We start from the raw sequence: 17073 nt of genomic DNA, 5'->3' as shown, positions 1-17073 counted from the left end.
ACAGCCCAGACTGGAGGAGAAACTGCAGAAGTTAGAATTGGCCAATCAGCGCTCTTCACCCCTATACTTATCTACACAAATACAAGATATGAAATGACAATTAGACGCCATTCTCACCACCAGAACGGAGAGGCGCTAACTTGGAGTAAAGCCGCGTTTTATCACCATGCCAATAAGCCTAATAAGATGCCGCTCGTAAGCTCAGAATGAGAGAGTCACTGCATATAATCTCCTCTATAAAAGACCCTAAGGGTCAGACCTCAGCCCACCCCGATGTCATGTATAGCACTTATAATGAACACTCCCAGAGTTTGTATTCGCCCCACAATCACCCCCCTCACTACTGGAGTCATTCCTTCACACCCTACATCTACCTAACCTGACTGAGTCCGCGGCACAACAACTCCATTTACACATCTCTGAGGAGGAAATAGTTTCATCAATCAAAAAACTAAAAAGAGGAAAGGCCCCGGGGCCAGATGGTCTTACAGCAATATATTATAAAAAATGCAGCGATGTGCTGACACCACATATAAAAACCTCTGTAATTCACTACTAAATGGCTCACAGCTGCCCCCTGAGTTCTACGTGGCGCATGTAACCGTAATCCCTAATCCTAAGAAAGATCATCTCACCACAAATTATAGACCTATATCCCTCTTATACATTGACTTCAAAATCTTTACATCCATTGTGACAGGATCAATAAAATCCTCCCTCACCTCATCCATCGGGATCAGGTTGGTTTTATACCAGCGCGACAGGCCCCAGATAATATTAGGAGAGCGTTAAATATTATTCATACAACTAACCTACAGCGAAAGCGACTTCTCCTGCTTGCATTAGATACTGAGACGGCTTTCGATTCGGCGTCCTGGACATATCTCTTTACGGTTCTATCGGAAGTCGGATTCTCCCCTAAACTTATAAAGTGCCTCCAATTGTTATATGATAGCCCTATCGCTTATGTAAAACTCCCGTCACCACACCCCCCTCCAATTAATATTCAGTGGGTACCAGGCAGGGCTGTCCTCTATCTCTGGATCTTTTTGCACTTGTAATGGAACCCATTGTGGAAGCAATAAGGAGAGATCAGAATATCCTGGGCCCTGAGAATATGGGAGACCAATATAAAGTCAGCCTCTTTGCGGATGATCTCCTGCTAACATTAATAAGTCCCCACACTACACTCCCTCACTTGATTTCCCTCCTTCATAAATTTGAGAAGATCTCAGGGTTAAAGATTAACATTGATAAATCCGAAGCATTATTTGTAAATTTTCCTAAGACAGAGCAAACTAATATAGCCTCCCATTTTGGGTTTATACACAAAGAACATTATCTCACATATCTGGGTATCAACTTAACAGCCAACAGGTCACCTCTGTTTAGGTGGAATTACACTCCACTGATCCAAAACTTCCAGAGGGACCTGGATAGATGGGCTCCCTCAAAGTTACCCTGGCTCGGCAGAATACAGGCATTAAAAATGGTGTCACTGCCTCGCTTCTTATATCTATTTAGGTCCCTCCCAATTATGGTACCAGCCAGAACGTTCCCTCATTTACACTCTATGATGTCTAAGTTTCTTTGGCTCGGAAAACAACTCAGAATTGTGCAAAAACTTATGTTCTGTCACAGTAAAGAAGGGGGTTTATCCCTCCCTAATTTTACACTTTATTACAAGTCGGCACAGATTGCTCCATTAATAAGTGCGTGTTCATATCCCAATAGTCTGAGATGGGTTATTCTGGAATCATTTCTCTCCAAACCATTCTCTTTATCAGGCCTAATGTGGACCACAGACCGACTTCCACGGGGGTTAATGAATGTGGCTCCTTTTACAGTCCACTCGTTGCTTCTTTGGAGGAAAGTCCGGTTTAAATATAACTTACAATCAAGCCCTTCTCCCCTGACAGCTATATTACAAAACCCCATGTTCCCGCCAGGTCTTGAGCCACAAATTTTTTCTTGGTGGAAGCTGAAAAGTATTCATATACTTAAACATTTGTGTTCCCCATTTAATATCTTACTTGACAGACAGGAATTTGTTCAAAAATTTGAACCTCCAGTTAGGGAGGTAATGCGACTGAACCAGATCTTCCACTTTGCAAAGCAGATCCTCCCGAGCGGTACTACTCTCAGGGCAACCAGTTTTGAAAATAAATGTCTAAATGACCATTTGGGCAGGGGAACGATCTCATTGATCTACTATGCTATAAATTCTCCACAAAATGATAAAAAATTGAAGTATATGTTACAGTGGGAGGAGGATCTGGGGTTTGAACAGTCAATTGATGAATGGTATCGTAGCTATGACACCCTATCATGAGGTAGTCACCAGACTTCCCTTGTGGAGACATCCTTAAAACTATTGCACAGAGTTTATTATGTACCGGAAAAATTTCACAGCATTTTTCCTAAAATCTCGGGAGACTGTTTTAGGGGCTGTGGAATATCTGGTGACATGAAACATATTTGGTGGTCTTGTATGGTGGTTTCTGGGCTTTCGGAGAAGGTGAAGTGTCTGATAGAAGCAATGGGATGAAACTGAATGGGAGGAGACACAGATTAGATATTAGAAAAAACTTTTTGACAGTTAGAGTGATCAATGAGTGGAACAGGCTGCCACGAGAAGTGGTGAGTTCTCCTTCAATGGAAGTCTTCAAACAGAGGCTGGACAGACATCTGACTGGGATGATTTAGCGAATCCTGCTTTGAGCAGGGGGTTGGACCAGATGGCCCAGGAGGTCCCTTCCAACTCTACGATTCTATGATTCTATGATAGCACAGATGTATGGTGGACCGGTTGTTCTGGAACCTTCTACCCTTTTACTGGGAACCAGGCCTTCCCGGCTTCCAAAAACCTTTCAGAAGCTAGTAAACTACTTATGTATGGCCACTAAAATCCACATTGCGGCAAAGTGGAAGTCGCCCTCACTGTCAATATCTATGGTGAAAGAGAAGATGAACGACATTATGTTACTCTCATTTGTGGCCCCAGCGTTTCTTGTAGAATAAATCCCTTTCTCACACAGTCCTGTAGTAATGACTTTGTTCTCACGTTTTGTAGGAGGGTTCGTCTGACTCCATCTTATGTTATCAGTATAAGTGCGAGAGATGAGAGACAGACGACCGCAGTTTTACCGTGTGTGTCCGGCGTTAGTTCTACAGTGTGAGATGTGCGGGGTCTGTGACCGAAGCTGGGGGTATACCGGTGTATACAGCATACACAGGGGTTTGCGACTGAAGCTGGGGGTATACGGGTGTATACAGCGTACACAGGGGTCTGCGACCGAAGCTGGGGATATACGGGTGTACACAGCATACACGGAGGGGTCTATGCCCGAAGCTGGGGGTATACGAGTCTATACAGCGTACACAGAGGGGTCTGTGACCAAAGCTGGGGGTATACAGCGTGTATACAGCATACACAGGGGGGTCTGTGACCAAAGCTGGGGGTATACAGCGTGTATACAGCGTACACAGAGGTCTGCGACCGAGTCTGCAACCGAAGCTAGGGGTATACAGGTACATACAGCGTACACAGAGGTGACTGCAACCAAAGCTGGGGATATACGGGTGTATACAGCATACACGGAGGGGTCTAAGACCGAAGCTGGGGATATACGGGTGCATACAGCGTACATAAGGGGATCTGTGACCAAAGCTGGGGGTATACAGGTGTATACAGCATACACAGAGGGGTCTGCGACTGAAGTTGGGGGTATACGGGTGTATACAGCGCACACAGGGGGGTCTGTGACCAAAGCTGGGGGTATACAGGTGTATACAGCGTATACAGGGGTCTGCGACCGAACCTGGGGGTATACGGGTGTATACAGTGTACACAGGGGTCTGCGACCAAAGCTGGGGATATACAGGTGTATACAGTGAACACAGGGGTCTGTGACCGAAGCTGGGGGTATACGGGTGTATACAGTGTACACAGAGTGGTCTGCGACCGAAGTTGGTGGCATACGGGTGTATACAGAGTACACAGAGGGGTCTGCGACCGAAGCTGGGGGTATACAGCGTACACAGAGGGGTCTGTGACCGAAGCTGGGGGTATATGGGTGTATACAGCATACAAACAGGGGTCTGAGACTGAAGCTGTGGGTATGCAGCATACACAGAGTGGTCTGCGACCGAAGCTGGGGGTATATGGGTGTATACAGCATACACAGAGTGGTCTGCGACCGAAGCTGGGGGTATACGGGTGTATACAGCATACACTGAGGGGTCTGTGACCAAAGCTGGGGGTATACGGGTGTATACAGCATGCACACAGGGGTCTGAGACTGAAGCTGGGGGTATACAGGTGTATACAGTGTGAGACGCGGGGTCTGTGACCGAAGCTGGGGGTATATGGGTGTATACAGCATACACAGAGGGGTCTGTGACCGAAGCTGGGGGTATACGGGTGTATACAGCATACACAGGGTTCTGTGACTAAAGCTGGGGGTATATGGGTGTATACAGAGTACACAGGGGTCTGCGACCGAAGCTGGGGGTATACGGGTGTATACAGCATACACAGGGGTCTGCGGCCGAAGCTGGGGATATACGGGTATATACAGCATACACAGAGGGGTCTGTGACCAAACCTGGGGGTATACGGGTGTATACAGCATGCACACAGGGGTCTGAGACTGAAGCTGGGAGTATACAGGTGTATACAGTGTGAGACGCGGGGTCTGTGACCGAAGCTGGGGGTATACGGGTGTATACAGCATACACAGGGGTTTGCGACTGAAGCTGGGGGTATACGGGTGTATACAGAGTACACAGGGGTCTGCGACCGAAGCTGGGGGTATACGGGTGTATACAGCATACACGGAGGAGTCTATGCCCGAAGCTGGGGGTATACTATTATTATTATTATTTATTGTTATAGCGCCATTTATTCCATGGCGCTTTACATGTAAGGAGGGGTATACATATAAACAAGTACAATAATGTTAAACAATACAAGTCATAACTGGTACAGGAGGAGAGAGGACCCTGCCCGCGAAGGCTCACAATCTACAAGGGATAGGTGAAAATACAGTAGGCGAGGGTAGAGCTGGTCATGCAGCGGTTTGGTCGATCGGTGGTTACTGCAGGTTATAGGCTTGTCGGAAGAGGTGGGTCTTCAGGCTCTTTTTGAAGGTTTCGATGGTAGGTGAGAGTCTGATATGTTGTGGTAGAGAGTTCCAGAGTAGGGGTGATGCGCGAGAGAAATCTTGTATGCGATTGTGGGAAGAGGAGATAAGAGGGGAGTAGAGAAGGAGATCTTGTGAGGATCGGAGGTTGCGTGCAGGAAAGTACCGGGAGACGAGGTCACAGATGTATGGAGGAGTCAGGTTGTGGATGGCTTTGTATGTCATGGTTAGGGTTTTGTACTGGAGTCTCTGGACAATGGGGAACCCGTGAAGGGATTGACAGAGGGGAGAAGCTTGGGGAATAGCGGGGGGGACAGGTGGATTAGTCGGGCAGCAGAGTTTAGAATAGATTGGAGGGGTGCGAGAGTGTTTGAGGGGAGGCCGCAGAGCATGAGGTTGCAGTAGTCAAGGCGAGAGATGATGAGGGCATGGACTAGGGTTTTTGCAGATTTTTGGTTGAGGAATGAACGGATTCGTGAAATATTTTTGAGTTGAAGTCGGCAGGAAGTGGAAAGGGCTTGGATATGCGGTTTGAAGGAGAGATCAGCATCAAGGATTACCCCGAGGCAGCGAGCTTGTTTGACTGGGGAGAGTGGGCAGCCATTTACTGTAATGGATAGGTTTGTTGGGGGGGTCACGTGAGATGGGGGAAAGATGATGAATTCTGTTTTGTCCATGTTAAGTTTCAGAAATCTAGCAGAGAAGAAGGATGAAATAGTGGACAGACATTGAGGGATTCTGGTTAGTAGGGAGGTGATATCTGGTCCAGAGATGTAGATCTGTGTGTCATCAGCATAGAGATGATACTGAAATCCATGAGATTCTATAAGCTGTCCCAGGCCAAAGGTGTAAATGGAGAAGAGCAGGGGTCCTAGGACTGAACCTTGTGGGACTCCGACAGATAGGGGGCGAGGTGAGGAGGTGGTGTGTGAGTGGGAGACGCTGAATGTCCGGTCTGTTAGGTATGATGAGATCCAGGATAGGGCCAAGTCTGTGATGCCAAGGGATGAGAGGGTCTGTAATAATAGGGAATGGTCCACTGTGTCAAAGGCAGCCGACAGGTCCAGGAGGAGGAGGACAGAGTAGTGTCGCTTGCTCTTGGCGGTTAAGAGGTCATTGGTGACCTTAATAAGGGCAGTTTTTGTCATGGGAGTTTCTATGTTCCAATTAGAAATCGTCCAGACCTGAATAAGTAAGATGCTTCTTTATTGGACATGCCGGCATGGAGAGAGAATGACAGCCACACTAGGTGTGGGCCGTCCTCTGTCTAACTCAATACATATTCTTAAGAGTTTAAATAGCAAAGCCAAAAGGGTGTTGGAACATATTGCGTTTGCAGAAATGGCATATACAATTTGCTTAGCTGTTACTATTGTTATCTGCGCTACCAGAGTAGTCACGCAAGACAAGGAAACCTGCTAACGTTCACAAAAAGTAACACCCAAAAGTAACACCCATGTATTACATCAGCTGAAAAGAGTTTCAAAGTCTTAAGCAAAAATAAATGGCATATATGCAGTCATGTGCATAGATACATATATATACATATACACACTCATACATACATACACGCATGGGTATATATATACACACATATATATATATATATACACCCATGCACACATAAGAAAGAACTTTATTACAATTATTATAACATTCCCTCATCTTGTAATAAAATCATTTATCTGTACACATTGGGGACAGATTTCTTTTTGTCAGATTTCACAGAAGATCTTCATATAATCTAGAGGGAGATTAATATGTTCAGTATATTTATCATTAAGTCCAAAAATTTTCATTCTTTTGTTGGATTCCAAGGTCTCCATTCCTTGATACATAGGTTTTGTTATGGCAGAGTCAGTCTTTGAACAAGTCCTCTAATGCATAGAATAGCGCAGCGTCCACAAACAATCAGCACTCCGGCCACGATGGTAAGAGATGTCAACGCAGAAGTGAATAATCCGGACCATTTCCCAAACCATCATTCAGTCCAGGAATATGTCGTCATATCCAGAGTTCTCTGCTAATTCATTAGACAGGGCAGTCAGTCCATCAAGAGCTTTGGAGATACTTCCATCAGGATCTGTATCAGGGATAAAGGGTGCAACAAAATCCTCCAATCATTTTATATACACCTCCCTTTTCTGCTAAGAACTTGTCTAATGCCATCTTATTCTACCAAGCCATGAGAGGAGTTGGTCCTAATTGCTCAGCTATCCCTTTAACTGCGTCTCGGGTATAATTAACAAATCTCTGCTGGTTATAGTATAAGTAATTTATCCAATCTACATTCATTTTTATAATCGCCCACCAAATTATGGATTCCCACCCGGCTGCTACCTGGATCCTAGCCTTGTACTCGGTGGTCACTCCCCTGGGAACTCCAATGTCATCTATGTAGATACTAGAATGGAAGGATCCTTGCAGAGTTTCACGCTTCTGTCTCTTCCACTACGTACCTTTGGCCATATCCCTGTTGACAACAGGTGGAACGGCATGATTGGCTGGACCACTGCACAATCCCCTCGGGAACCATGTGGTAGTCTGGCTCTTATGCTTTTATCACCGCATAACCACCATACATCCGCTCTCAGGGTAGTGTGGTCTGACCATATGGCTGAGTACTTGGCCCTGTGGGAGACAATGATCCATTCTCTACAAGAATCGCCTTGGAGCTCTCCGAAATCGTGCCCATGCCCTGGAAGACTAAAACAAGTATTGTTACCAGGATTAGCAATCACCTGTGGTGGGACATCCGGTTTCTCAAGTGGAGGATATAAAAATGATAACATTTTACATTTTCCTTCCCTTTCTGAGCAGACATAAGTTTTACTATATAGCTTAATTTTTTAAACCTTTTTGCAATGTAGTTAAGCCATTCTAGCCATTCATTCTTCTCCTCACAGCCTCTCTCTAGAGCTAGTTTATCTTCATTAGTTAGGTTAGACAATCTAACTATGAACCCTATGGACTCTGTTATGGATTCTCTCTGGCATACCTTCCTTGGGTCTATGTATGCTATTATTCTGAACTTCTATGTAGAAATATCATATTGGGTCTGTTCCTGACATATCAGCTCTTCTAACCTTTGGTCCCTCATCTTAGGGTTTTTTAAAAGTTCTCAGTAGCTGATTACAATTATTCTTATTTGTGTAAGGGGATCTCCTTTTTCCTACTGGGGAATCAGGCTTTAAATCTATGTAGCCATAAGGCTTATACCTATAGTCTCGGGCTACAATGTCCATGCTGCTTTACTCCAGTCACACTCATCCATCCCCTCTGCTATTAGAGCTCATAACACAAGCATACTTATCAGACTGCTAGTTTCACAGCTTGTTCCCTGTCTCTGCATCATTTATACAACAGACAGAAATCCACTAACATGGCGGCCTCCTGCCCGATTTCAAAAGTAAGATTGAAAGTCTTAAATCTGAAACCATTCTACCACCCTGGACCTTCCTCTCCTGCTGGGTCTATTACCCTCCAATCTCCCATCACTATGGTCACGAAGAATATACATGTGACTAACCCTGATGTACACATCCTAGATCTGACCGTCTTGTCCGGGTAGGGGGATGAATGGGAGACTTCACCAGTTTGAGACAAGCTTTCCCTTGTGGAAAACCTCCCTTTGTAGCTGGACTTTGACAAGCAAGTCAGATCCTACTCTGTCCCTACCTGTCTGACAAGTTTACAATGTGAGAGATGGATCCAGGAAGTGCGCTCAGCAATCTTGACCACAGCAGGAGAAGTCCACAGGACTTGGTAAGGACCTTCCCACTTAGGATGGTGCTGGTGTCTCTTCTTTATCACCTTCACAAGGACCCAGTCTGCAGGTTTCACGATCTCAGGTTTTGTTAGTGAGTTTCCTGGAACAAAACTACGAGTAGAAACTTCTTTGTGAGTTAATATCTTAGCCATATATTCTGCTAATGTATAACCAACTTCCTCATCTATCCTTCTAAAGAGTTTTTAGTTGAGGTGACAGAAAAGGTCTCCCGTATATGACTTCAAAGGCTGTCAGCACTACCGATGTACGTGTGACATACATATTTAGTACAACCAATAGGAGACAGTACTACCAATTTTTCCTGTTTCCTGCATGGTCTTTGTCAACCTATTTTTCAAGATCCCACTGTGTCTCCCCACCAGTCCGGCTGACTGAGGATGACAGGCACAGCGGTTTCCCAACTCAATTGACAATGTTTTAGGTAATAATAACATTACTTAGTTTACTATATATTTTCTGGAACCCCAAATCTGGGTATGATTTCCTTTAGAAGGGCCTTCGGTAAAATTAATGCATCAGGGTGGACAGCTTCAATCCACCTGCTGAAAGCATCCATAATAACAAGGCCGGACTCTTTCCCTCACACTTGTTCAATAAAATCCATACGAATGTGTTGGAATAAGTATTCAGGGTGAGGACATTGTCCTCTCTCTGGTCTCAGGTTCCCTTAGGAATTATTTTTTGAATAAATAATGCAGATTAAACAAAAAATTGTAATAGTTAGTAAAGCCATACATCCTAAATACCTAAGATATGATCTCTACCATCCCTCCTGTTGAGACATAGCTTATGCCATGGCTCAATACTGTGACATATCTTAGGAGGTCACTGGGCAGTTCATACATATAGGTCATCTTTAAAAATAACCCCTTTGGTTACCAAATTTTTTTTTCTTTTTTTAATGCCAATAGCATGTCATCCACATATAAGAGCATCTGGCTCCTTCTGGTGACTCACATTGAGCTAGGTTAGCCGATTTTACCTGGAAAACAATAGTAGGTGGTTCACAGTACCCTTGTGGGATTCTGGTGAATGTATACCTGCTCCCCTTATATGTGAGTACAAACCAAACCTGGCTATCTGGATGTACCAGGATGCTGAAGAAGACATTACTGACATCACTGTAAAGACCTTATGTTCCGGCCTCCAGTCATTCAGCAGAGTATGGGGGTCCGGCCCTGTGGGGGCTCTTGTTATCACAGCCTCGTTTACAGATGGGGGCGCCCTCCCTACTGGAAACAAGGTTGTGTTACAAGGTGAGCTGGACAGGATATAATCACCCTTATTATCAATCCCACATCTGCAGGTCATGAGGACCACAAAGATTCTGGGTATGTGGTCAATTCTTCTTCTAATTCTAGGAAAGGATCAGCATTTCTCACTCGTTCCCCTGCCTCGCTGCAGGTGGACACTGGGTTTAGAAATGGTGTTCCACTTTTTGTACTTGTGAACATGCCTGCAGTCTGGCACTGCAAAATAAGCCATCACCCAAATCCTCCCATTGTTACTTTCCTTACACTCATCAACAAAATCACCAAGGAATTTCCATGATCTACCTTTACATCTGGAGAGGGAAACATGTGGCTCGGTGCCTCTAAAAAGCAAAAACAACAATTTAATTTGTTCTGACAGTTTACAACTGACGGCACAGTTCCCTTTATAATTCCAGTATATGGTGTGCAATAAACAATCTAGAGCATGGAAATTCTCATATTTTACATCAGGACCCCTGAAATACCTGTAGTACATGGTGCTGTGTAGTTCTTCAGGTGTGTGAACATCTACATTTGTGTACCTTTATCTATTGCTTCCTTGATTAAGGACTCAGTAACTGAGGATGGTCCTTCAGTTATTAGATCTAGACTGTAATAGTATCTAGATTCCCCATACCCCTGGAGCACCATTGTCTCAGCCATGGATTTCACCTATAGTCCGGCAGCAGTAGGAATTATTCCCAGGCTCAGGGCTTGCATCATATCCCTCCCACAGAGTTGATATTATAATTTGTGTAATTGCACTTTTACCTGTGCTGAGGGCCCGGTGTTTCCACAGGCGTAGACAATGGTTCTCTGTGTCTTACCACTTGCTCCTTTTACCACTATGCAGACAGTCCAATAGTCGGTATCTCTTCTGGAAGTACTAAGGTTCTAGTGCTCCTGAATCAACAAGAAATCAACAAGAAAAGTGACCTCATGGCTTCCCACAAGGACAGTTACTTCTGGAAATACAGTGTTTTATAAATGTATTTCTACTTTAGCCAAATTAAATATTTCCTCTCATTACCCTTTTCCATTTCCTGTACCAAATTTTCACATTTTATGAAACTAAGTTTATCATAAAATACAACCCATCCATCCGGGGACACATTCAGGATCTCCTAGTGGCCCCTTCTTATCTCAAAACCACAACCACATTCCACAACAATTCTCATGCTAACAGCTTATCTCCCCACTTCAGGACTGTTTGCTCTGGGTGGTGCCTACTCCTAGATTGTCAAGACTAAAAAGACAATGTCAGCGATATAGAATTTTTACTCTCTATTTGTTATAATATATAAGAGTTCGGCCTATAAGTTACCAATAAGGACACATTGCACATTTGATCTGAAGGCTGTTCTCTTTGGGTACTCGATGAAAAAGGACCATATCCTGCTTCATTCCAGGGATACCTTCTTGGTACAATCTTAATAACTTTCCAGCCATCAGATGAAATGGTCAATAACAATCCTGCCCTACAATGAGGACAAGGTCTTAAAATATATATCTATATGTCTATGGGATAAAGCCCCATAAGGATGTTACGTAAAATTCTTAAACACAAAAAGACAAAAAACAAAATAAGGACAATACACAATATAAACCCTGGAGCACAATGGATTTCTACCCACTTGCAAGAAGATTGACAAATATCAGTGAAATTCATAAGTCAACAAGAAGATAAAATAGCAACAATACAATTACTGTTACTAATATCCAGGATCTAAATAATCCTCACTGATTACACTATGTCCTAGGTATTTACCAGCTTGTATCTCTATATCTTGCCACCTCCGTCCAAGGAAAGCCTGTAAGGGGTGAGTGTGACAACACAGTGTAACAAACAAGAAAGGTCCCCAAGGGCTATGGTCACTCTCATGGACTTTTAACTAACGTCACAGTGCAAACACACAAGGTACAACAGCTTCCACAGTTAGGGACTGGACATACACAGAGACATATAAGACAAGAGAGTAAAGTTCCCTCGTACTCCTATTCCTGAAGTGCTGAGATAAAGTCTAATGACACTGTCTCTTTTTATCCAGAGACGTTCCCGTTCTTAATATCAGGTATTCAAAGCACCACAGGCGCGGACTCTCCTCAGTGATCATTATAAGATCTTAATCTGACTTTGTGTCCACTTTTTAAACGAGGAGGGTTCAGTCACTCTGTCTTATTAAAAGAAAAACATATAACATAACAACATAGAATATTCTCTATGGGGATCAGGTCGCGTGTACCTAGGTGATTTATATCACTATAATAACCTATGATTTGTCTCCAGTCCACAGATGACTGTTAACCACGCCTACTGGTCTCCCTTATACACTCAGGATTTTATATTTAAATCCTCATACATTCACTCAAGATAACATTCAAGGAGTCTCATGAGTAACATAAAACATATATTTATGGCGTTTTAGTTCTATAATTTTAAAAGACAGACAAAACAGCACACTTACCAGAAAACAACATTCAACAAAGTACAGAAGACAAAACAGAATACCGGCAAAAATTCATCTTATACCGGGTTCCTTAACCCCTTAGTAGCCCATTTTTTAAAAAACAGCACCCCCTGACATATTGAAAACTTCTGTCAGGTAGTTTATTAACCCTTCAGGTGATTTTCAGGAATTATTGCAAAGTGGTATAGCCGGATACAGCAAGTTGTCAGCTATAGTGGATAGCCGACAGCTGCTGGATCATCACCTGCACGGGGATGATATTCTCTTAAATCTCAGGTCAGTAAAAAGACATATTGGCTGTCATTAAGGGGTTAATCTAAAAAGAATCTCCCTCGATTCTCCCATCTAGATCAATTTAACGTGCACACGGAGTTTTTTATTGCACAGTAGCCTTCTCACACTGGCTTTGTACCCATTCAAAAATAAAAATAAATAATAAAAAAAAAAGATTATTGCTATTCAGTGGAATATTTTAAAAGAACAAACAAACCCCAATCACTATGGAGCTTCGCAACTTACAGGAGGTTTAATAACTCCAATTGCATGTAAACCTCCAACTTACAGGAGCCTCTCACAAACCCCAATTGGAAAAGTCCACAAGTTCCCTATTCAATTCCTAAAATAACATTCATCCCATTCAAAAATAAAAAAAAGATTATTATTATTCTTCGGAATATTTTACAAGAACAAACAAACCCCATTCCTATGGAGCTTAGCAACAGGAGTTATTATAACTCCAATTGCATGCAAACTACCAACTTACAGGAGCCTCTCGCAAACCCCAATTGGAAAAGTCTACAATCACAGTTCCCATTCAATTCCTAGAATAACATTCATACTGGATTAACAAGGTTACCGAATATAATGAAAATTATTAAATGTTCTTACCTGTATTCAGATACAGACGATTCCCAGAGATCCTTAGATTATACGAAATCCATCACTTTCCCTCAGTCCGGGATAACTGATAATGCCCCTGTTGACGCCTAATGGCAAGGCGGAGGACTTACTTAAGGAGTTCCAGACTCCCCCGTGCACGGTTTACAGTACTCACCGGTGAGGGAAAGGTGTTGGATTCCCGGCCAACGCACCAAATGTCAGGGATTTTTTTATGTTCCAATTAGAAATCGTCCAGACCTGAATAAGTAAGATGCTTCTTTATTTGGACATGCGGGCATGGAGAGAGAATGACGGCCACACCAGGTGTGGGCAGTCCTCTGTCTAACTTCAATACATATTCTTAGAGTTTAAATAGCAGGAAAAGAAGGCGTTGAAAACACTACATTTGCAAGAAAAATAGTACATGCAATTAGAATAAGCGTAGCTGTTAACAATCCTTATCTACATTACCAGAGAAGTCACGCAAGATAAGGAAAGCCAGCTAACGTTCACAAAAAGTAACACCCAAAGGTAACACCCATATGTTTCACAATACGTAAACTAAAAAGAGTTTCAAAGTCTAGGCAAAATAAATGGCTTATACAATCATGTGTCTGTATATATATATATACTCGCACACATTCACGTATGGATATATATACACGCTAATAAAAAAAAGGACTTTATTACAATTATTATAACACCGAACCTGGGGGTATACAGGTGTATATAGCGTACACAGGGTCTGCGACTGAAGTTGGGGGTATACGGGTGTATACTGTGTGAACAGGGGTCTGCGACCGAAGCTGGGGGTATACAGGTGTATACAGTGTACACAGAGGGGTCTGTGACCGAAGCTGGGGAGTTATGGGTGTATAGAGTGTAAACAGGGTTCTGCGACCAAAGCTGGGGGTATACATGTGTATACAGTGTACACAGGAGTCTGAGACTGAAGCTAGGGATATACGGGTGTTTATAGCCTACACACAGGGGTCTGCAACCGAAGCTGGGGTATACGGGTGTATACAGTCTACACAGGGGTCTGCGACTGAAGCTGGGGTTGTACGGGGGTATACAGCATACACACAGGGGTCTGCAACCGAACCTGGGGGTATACAGCATACACAGGGGTCTGCGACCGAAGCTGGGGGTATACGGGTGTATACAGCATACACAGGGGGGTCTGCAACCGAACCTGGGGGTATACAGGTGTATACAGCATACACAGAGGGGTCTGCAACTGAACCTGGGGGTATATGGGTGTATACAGAGTACACAGAGGGGTCTACAACTGAAGCTGGGGGAATACAGATGTATACAGTGTACACAGAGGGGTCTGCAACTGAAGCTGGGGTAATACAGATGTATACAGCATACACAGAGGGGTCTCCAACTGAAGCTGGGGGTATACGGGTGTATACAGCGTACACAGAGGGGTCTGTGACTGAAGATGGGGTATACAGAGTACACAGATAGGTCGGCAGAAATGTGGCTCCGCTCCGTACACCTTGTTCACACGCGGCTCCGCACCATACACATCGTACACACGCGGCTCCGCTCCGTACACGTCGCACACACATGGCTCCACTCTGTACACCTCGTACACACGCTGCTCCGCTCCGTACACCTCGTACACACATGGCTCCGCTCCGTACACCTTGTACACATGCGACTCCGCTCAGTACACCGCGTACACACTGCTCCGCTCCGTACGCCTCGTACACACACCTCCGCTCCGTACACCTCGTACACACATGGCTCTGCTCCGTACACCTCGTACACACACGGCTCCGCTCCGTACGCCTCGTACACACACGGCTCCACTCTGTACACCTTGTACACACACCTCCGCTCCGTACACCTCGTACACACACGGCTCCGCTCTGTACACCTTATACACACGGCTCCGCTCCGTACACCTCGTACACACACTGCTCCGCTCCGTACACCTCGTACACACACGGCTCCGCTCCGTACACCTCGTACACACACGGCTCCGCTCTGTACACCTTATACACAGGGCTCCGCTCCGTACACCTCGTACACACAGCTCCGCTCCGTACACCTTGTACACATAGGGCTCCGCTCTGTACACCTTATACACAGGGCTCCGCTCCGTACACCTCGTACACACATGGCTCCGCTCCGTACACCTTGTACACATGCGACTCCGCTCAGTACACCGCGTACACACTGCTCCGCTCCGTACGCCTCGTACACACACCTCCGCTCCGTACACCTCGTACACACATGGCTCTGCTCCGTACACCTCGTACACACACGGCTCCGCTCCGTACGCCTCGTACACACACGGCTCCACTCTGTACACCTTGTACACACACCTCCGCTCCGTACACCTCGTACACACACGGCTCCGCTCTGTACACCTTATACACACGGCTCCGCTCCGTACACCTCGTACACACACTGCTCCGCTCCGTACATCTCGTACACACACGGCTCCGCTCCGTACACCTCGTACACACAGGGCTCCGCTCTGTACACCTTATACACAGGGCTCCGCTCCGTACACCTCGTACACACAGCTCCGCTCCGTACACCTTGTACACATAGGGCTCCGCTCTGTACACCTTATACACAGGGCTCCGCTCCGTACACCTCGTACACACACGGCTCCGCTCCGTACACCTCGTACACACACGGCTCTGCTCCGTACACCTCGTACACACACGGCTCCGCTCCGTACACCTCGTACACACGCGGCTCCGCTCCGTACACCTCGTACACACGGCTCCGCTCTGTACACCTCGTACACACGGCTGCGCTCCGTACACCTCGTACACACACGGCTCCGCTCCATACACCTCGTACACACACGGCTCCGCTCCGTACACCTCGTACACACACGGCTCCGCTCCGTACACCTCGTACACACGCGGCTCCGCTCCGTACACCTCGTACACACACGGCTCCGCTCCGTACACCTCGTACACACAGGGCTCCGCTCCGTACACCTCGTACACACGCGGCTCTGCTCCGTACACCTCGTACACACGCGGCTCCGCTCCGTACACCTCGTACACACACGGCTCCGCTCCGTACACCTCGTACACACAGGGCTCCGCTCCGTACACCTCGTACACACGCGGCTCTGCTACATCCACCCTGTAAACCCCTCCTGACCCCACACATAAACTTCCCCTCATCCACCACCATGACAACCAGCACAGCGGACAGCAAAGAGCAGCTGACAGCACAACGGAGGGGTGGATGCCAGTTCAAAGGTTCATGGACCCAAATGAACAATAGTCCAAATAAGGAAGAGGAACAGCATCCGGTCTGGGTGAAAAATTGTATCAAAAATTTATTCTGCCAGTACAAAATACAACGTTTCGGCCATATTGTGGCCTTTTTCAAGTATAACATAACAGCACAAATGGTGGCCTTTTATAGTGTGGCACAGCCAATCACCATTTAGGTAACACCCATCACAGAAAATCCATACATAAAATACAGATAAATACATCCATCAGATACATATATATTCAATAGCACAGTTTATCTAGTCGTTAACAATA

At 45.2% G+C, this 17073-nt stretch overlaps 1 pseudogene; it reads left to right on the top strand.

Moving 5' to 3' along the window:
• Positions 1–17073, top strand: part of LOC141075589 (uncharacterized) — an 82736-nt pseudogene that overhangs the window by 43466 nt on the left and 22197 nt on the right.

The sequence above is a fragment of the Dendrobates tinctorius genome, unplaced genomic scaffold (genome assembly GCF_039654945.1).
Source record: "Dendrobates tinctorius isolate UK_male_01 unplaced genomic scaffold, ASM3965494v1 ptg000366l, whole genome shotgun sequence".
Classification (NCBI taxonomy): Eukaryota; Metazoa; Chordata; class Amphibia; order Anura; family Dendrobatidae; genus Dendrobates; species Dendrobates tinctorius.
This window is presented reverse-complemented; position numbering and strand designations above follow the sequence as displayed.